The sequence below is a fragment of the Corapipo altera genome, unplaced genomic scaffold, assembly GCF_003945725.1.
Source record: "Corapipo altera isolate COAL_440 unplaced genomic scaffold, ASM394572v1 22b, whole genome shotgun sequence".
In the NCBI taxonomy this organism is placed as follows: Eukaryota; Metazoa; Chordata; class Aves; order Passeriformes; family Pipridae; genus Corapipo; species Corapipo altera.
Window position 1 is genome coordinate 11,782,047 of NW_020884876.1, and position 6,496 is coordinate 11,788,542.

The following is a 6,496-nucleotide window of genomic DNA, read 5'->3' on the forward strand; positions in this document are numbered from 1 at the left end:
GGCTGATGAATAGTAACCTGTCTGCTCTGGCCAGCACTTCTCACAAACAGTCTTTGGTGAGTCAGTAGCATTGTCAGATCTTCTGGAAAGACAGTTGTCACTTGCCATATCACAAATTTTAGAAAAAATGCTCAAAAGGCTGGAGAAAGCCAGGTTGGAGGATGAGGGATGGAGTTGTTTATACTGTTAGGTATGTGTATTATATAATTCTCTCCCCTTTCCTCCTTTTTCATTTTCTTTCTTTCTAGAAAAGCTTGCTTATATCAGTCTTAATAATAATTTCTCTTGGGGGAAGAGGGGGAAAGACTGAATCTTCGAGGATAAAAAAGTATGTGAGCTTTCACAGTTTTTCCATAACATTAAAATCACTTACATCAAAATTGTTAGGTATTTGCAGAGTCTTCAGATACTATTTTAATGACTATGTACTTCATGTACTATTTTAACTGGAAATTGTCATTTAATACATTTATCACTCATTGTGTCAGTCTTATACATCACAAATCAAGACAAGTTTCTGTCAAAGGACTCCATAATACATTTCTGTGGAAAATGATAGCTCAGGTCTGCAAGAATAAAGCTTTGATTGCTAAAGCTTTCACTTACATGATGATAAATATAAATTGTTATATGAAAATGGAACTGCCTTTAAGCAAGCAAGTGATCCAATCCGGTTTAGACACAGGTCCTTAAAAGGGGGGTCTTAGATGTAAGCCCAGTCCCTATTCTGTTGACCATACACATCTTTCTGAGAAGCCAATGAAACAACTTCCCTACTATTTATGTCTCTAAGACCCAGTCAGCTTGGAAGGACAGCACCAAAACCCACTTTCCTGACATGAGTAGTATTTGGCTTAGGCTCCTTATAGGATTTGTTTTAACAGATGACAACCATGGAGTGAAATTACCAAATACCAAGTTTATTCTTGGTAGGAAAACTTGCACAACAAATGCAATAAGTTCAAAAAGAGAAAATTATTCTTTTCAATGGTTCCATAGAAGCAATGCAGTCACAAGGTTGTTCCTGAGCAAATCCAACACTGATCGTCAATTATACAAGCTTGTTTGGAAGGTTTCACCAGTTGGGAGAAGCTTCTCTTGATGCTCTCTGCCAGAGCACAGCTTCTCCTCTCTGAGCATCATTCCCCAGGCTTTCCTCAATCTCACTATTCAGAAAGAGCCACAGTTTCAGATCATGGCAGGGCAGATTAAAAACAACACATCGTTTCTGCAGCACCAACCAGTCCTCTATATCTGTGAATCTCCCAATTTACACCAGCACAGAATAAGCTCTTCTCTTTTAAGTCCTGACACTTGATCAGCTTCTCCTACCCTAACTATTCTTTCTGCATTACTGAGATGTTCAGATCTGTTGCATTCTTTGTGCTGTGGACTCTCGTTCGCTCGTATCCTTTTGCAAGCGAAAGACTCGGTGTCAGAAAGAGAGGGCACAAACTCCATGCTGTGCAGGGCTCTTATTATCAAAAGATCATTTAAAAAACCAAACCAAAACAACACAGTGCATTCCCAAGAACCTATCCCTGGATACAAATATGTTTCAAATTAAAAAGTAAGGCTAGAAATGTCTGCAACATAAAGAATACTTTGCTGACTAGCAAATCTGGTAAACTCATGTCTTTTCCAGATGTATCTATTGCATTGTATTTTAAAATGACCATGTTTCATGTTTTTCAGCCGCGTACTCTTGAAATTGTCTCTCTGACTGTAAGCATAATATTTTTTTTTAAGTTTTCAAGTTGGTTAGATGCTTTTTTCTTTCTCTTTTCCAATATTTTCCTTACTGGTATTAAAGCATACAATGTAACATAACTGCCTAACAATACCTCCTACTTTTTCACTGTGATTTCCTGACTTTGTCAGAATCTTTATAAATAGAGTTTCTCTTAGAAAGGCTTAAAGAAAAAAAAAATCTAACTACTCCAAAGAAGACAAAGTTTATATGTATATGTTTATGCCTTGTGTATATCCTAGGCTCCTGGTCTGTTTGCTTGCCAGTATGATTGATTGACTGCGTCCCAAAAGTTGTTTATAAAAACCGGCAGGCCCAGTGTTTGTAAAGATCTGAAAACACCCAAAGAAAACCAAGCGCCCGGTGATCTCCCTCTTGGCTCTGTTCCTGCAGCCTCAAATGGGAGTAGTGTTGTGGCGGTGGTTCTAAATAGTGCCGCCGGTGAGCTACCCTTCCTCCTCCTCCCCGGGCTATAGCGGAGCCCCCGCAGCCGGGGGATTTGCACGTTCGCGGCCCGCGGATGGCGGCTAAGCGGAGCGGCCCTCGGGGATTGCGAGGGCGACCCGGGAAGATTAATCAGCTTGTCGTTGCTCAGGCTCCGAAGAGGCGGGGGGATCGCGGGAAGGGGGGGAGGAGCGGTGTCTTGTTTTTTTTCCCCCTGTTTCAGGAGAGTCCCCTGTCCCCCCAGGGTGACAACCGGGTCACTTTACAGCTGTGTCACCTGGAGCAAAAATGAAATAATAAAAAACAAGCTACCCACACATTGAGGAGGTTTACTCCAATATTTTTTTGCATGTTAAAACCCCAACCCCGCCGGAGTCGAGCAGAGCCGAGCTGAGCTGTGCAGTGCCGAGGCGAGCCCCGCCCCGCCGGTCTCCACCTGCCGGGGTGCAGGGCCGGGAGAATATTCTGCGCTAATCCCCCTCTCCCGAGGGTCTTTTCCATGTGGATCCCATTATCATCATTTGCTCCTAGTATAAGGGGGATTAAGGCGATTAGAATGAAAATAATTAAATGATTTTTCAATTCACCCCTTCATGCAACTGGAAAGAGAGAGAAGGGACTCTACCCAGAGAAAACGAGATGGGGTCTGGGATTTGAAGGGGTTTATTTTTAAAGGAAAGGAAGGAAAGGGGGAAACCTTCGCAGCTGTCAGCTGTTTTCCAAACACTAAATTAATACTGGCCAGACATTTGTCGTAACTTGGCCCTACTGTTTTCAAATGCGTTTTCTAACCTGTAATTGTTAAGTCTCTGCGTTGAATATACAAGCAAAATAAAACTAAAAAAATTCTCGGATGCTCTGGTGCTTTGTTGTTGTTTTGGAGGTGGGAAGGTGGAGAAAATCTTTTGGAGATGGGGTAGTTTGTTTCTTTGTTTGTTTTTTTTTCCTATTACAAGCTAAAATCCTCTATTTCATAATTTCGAATAAAGCCATAGTCCTGACGAAAGGATTTAAAGACTTAAAAATAACAGACGGACTTTAATCTGATGAAAGGATAATCATTTCATCAGCCTCTCTTCTTTTTCAATGAAAGTGCACTGAACAAATGACAAAATTGCTTATATACATATGCTCACACACTAAAGCTATGTGTTCATTTAGGTATCTTTATGAACCTGTACCTCAATATTTACTGTTTTAGTTTGCACGGATAAAATTTACAGCTTAAATCCCTGTTTGAGAAAAGGTAAAAGGATTAGTTAATTTCAAGCGCCTTCGCCGCTTGTTTGTTTGTTTTGGGTTGTTTTTTTGGTGGTTTTGTTTTGTTTTCTTTTGTTTTAAGGTAGGGTTAACATTACAGAGCGTATTAAAATACAGGAGTCCACTGGGGAAATTCGCATGGCAGATTTTCGAAGACAAAAGAGAGCCTTCCCAAAGACAGTGGAGGCTGCGCTGATTGTCGCCCCATCTGATTTATCTACCTGTGTCGCGATGCGTGCCAGCACTGCAGTAGAGTTGGCCGGGAGGCAGCTGAGGGGGCAGAGCAGGCGCTTCTCCACAAAGTCCCCCCCGCCTTTGCCCGGAGAAGCAAAGTCACTGGAATCAGTCTATTAATTTCAAATGGGCAGAGACGGCGACATAACCCACCCCTTCATAATCACAACGAACTGAATTAAAATTTTAACCCCCCCTGAAAGGACTGGTGCTGAGGGAGCAGGCAGTCTAGCCAGAGACTTTCAGAAAATGCGAAGTATAAAATTCTAATGCCTTTACTACCCGACCGCACAGCGGCAGAGCGGGTAATTCCTTTTACTAATTACTTGACAACAAGCAGATCAAAAAGAAAATATAACATTTGTGTGCTCCCTGCATACCTGAAAATCCTAACAAAAATATTGTGAGTACTCGGCTCTCACTGCTCTAAGCGTACACGTCTGCCCACAGGCAGTACTTGGTTTGGTTTTAAAGGTTCTTCTACACTGGAAAATTGCCTTGCGGGGTGCTGTTATTTTTAAAATAGTAGATCTTTTAGGGTGAAATTTAAGGATAGAGTTTCTTAGATTTACGAGGAGGGGAATCCAGCTTGTTGTCGGAAGTTAATTTTCAGCTACTAGAGAAGTTTCTAACTTCAAATGTTTTTCTTTCCCCTATAAATGTTATTGGCCTGCTTTCATAGTTACTAAAAAGTTTATTCGGCGAATCGAAGCCTGAATCCCGGCATTCATTTGGCAGTAACTCCTTTAGTAAATACTTGCTATTACCGCGTAGTGCCCTTTGCCCGCTGGGTCTCGCCATCAGCCCGGCAGTGTAATTCTTACCCACCGAAGCGGTCATTAATGGCAGACCTGCGGCTGCGAGGCGCTTCTCAGTTACCAATAAAACCTTTACTGCTGCTCGGCCCGAAGTGTCCTTTGAGAGCACGCTTTTGGGCGCTTTTAGTGCCTGAGCGCTGCTCTGCCTAATACCTCCCTTCCTGATCGCATTACTGGCCGTTCCCCCAGCACCCTTTATGAGCAATAAAAGCTCCCGCAGGCCTCGCTCGGGGCCGCGCCACCGCGCCCCAGGGACGGGCCGGGCTCAGCTCCCATGCGGTCCGGGCGCGGAGCAGGTGACCGAACCGCGCGGGGTTTTTTCCCCCCCGTTTTAATGCCAAATAGACAAACCCTCGGCTTTACTCCCTTCCATTTCTTCATGGAAGTCGCGCATAGAGCTTCAGAGGGAAAGTGTCTTCTCCCGTGGCATTTCCCGCGGTGGCTGGCAGCGATGGGCCCGCAGAGTTCCGCGGGGCTGCGGCGGAGCTGCGCGAAGGACGAGGGAGGGGCAGCGGGCGGGACGCGCACTCCGCGTCGCCGGGTTATCGCCGTCCCCCCGTTGTGGGACAGACAGCTGGCTTGGGGACAGGGCGGCGGCGCTCCCCGGGCTGCCAATAGCCGCCTCCCCTTGGTCAGGTCCATGCCATTCAGAAAACGCCGAGAGGAGGGAAAAAGAGGGAGAATGAAAAAAAAAATGTACTAAAACCTCCCACAAAGACACAAAAAAACCCACCCCAAAACAAACCATAAATCCAAACAAAAAGCTCAAACCAACACCAACAACAACACAACTTCAGCCTCCAAACAAAAAGCTCAAACCAACAACAACACAACTTCAGCCTGTAGTGGCCAAATACGATTTACCTGTTGTGGCCGGGAAGGATGCTATCACTCTTCCTCCTGGCGGGACTGTCTGTCCTGGGAGATCCCCCGTCTCCTCCGGCGGCCTCTCCCTCTGTTCCCTAGAATGACACCAGCGTGTGTAACACAAAGCGACCCCCCAAGCACACGCTCCCCTGGGTTTGGGATCGGCGCTCGCAGCCGTGCCCGGGGCGCCCCCCTCCCCCCGCCATATAAGGCGCTTCGGGAAAGCTCCGCAGGACCCGCCAGTGCCAAGCGCTGTCCCGGCCAGTTTCGTCCTTAAGCACGGGGAAACCCTCCTTCTCCAGCAACACCCTAGTGGTTTTTTGTGTTCTGTGATGTTGGGGTTTTTTGGTTGTTGTTTTTTTCCCTGAGAGTATGCGCTGAGGTTGATCTCAGCGAGCCCCTCAGACGAGCTGAGAAGAAGCCTCCCACCCAGCTGGGGCTCCTCGGGAACCTCCAAAGCCGCAGGAGCCCCAGCCCCGTGAGGCGAGATGAGGCGCTCAGCCGGAGTGCTCAGCTGCCCGCCGCCCGCACACTGCGGCCGGCCCCGTCTGTCTCCTGGTTGTAGGATTCAGGCTGGATGGAGTCCTCCCTCACACGGACATTTGATTTAAATCTGCCTCCGGGGAAATGCAAATAAATAACTTAATCGGGAGGAGGGGAAAAAAAATTTACAAGAACACCCAATCCTGAAGCTGACAGGAGTTACAGACACTAAATACATGTAGGGATGGGAGAAAGAGCAAAAGTAAATAAATCTCGGTTACCTAATTGAAAGGCAGAAGCGAGCCCTTTGTGTACACAGGGCTTCAAGGAGAGGAAAGCCAGAACACGGGGGGAGCTCAGGGTCTCCTCTTGCCCCTGCTGGCGACGGGAGATTTACCTTTACCCGACCGTCTCCTCCGAGGAAAAAAAAAAGAGAGAAGCCCAGTAACAGGGGCGACAAGCTGAGCAACACCGAGAGCTCTCCCCGCTGCGGGGAGTGAAGTTGGGGATTACCTGTGGCGGTGAGGAGGCTTGGGAGCGGGCCGCTCCTGCAGCACCAGTGGTAAACGGGCAACAAGGCTGGAAAGGTGTAAATAAAACACAATGAAAAGAAATAACAGTTTTCGACGCTCCATCCCAT

At 46.4% G+C, this 6,496-nt stretch overlaps 1 long non-coding RNA gene across 1 annotated transcript; it reads right to left on the reverse strand.

Moving 5' to 3' along the window:
* Window positions 1-904: 904 nt before the first annotated feature.
* On the reverse strand, window positions 905-5,525 carry LOC113943564. Its single transcript, XR_003526382.1, has 3 exons — window positions 5,371-5,525; window positions 4,858-5,133; window positions 905-2,471 (listed from the first exon to the last, which is right to left on the reverse strand). It is a non-coding gene; the product is annotated as an uncharacterized LOC113943564 (long non-coding RNA).
* Between the last annotated feature and the right edge of the window lie 971 nt (window positions 5,526-6,496).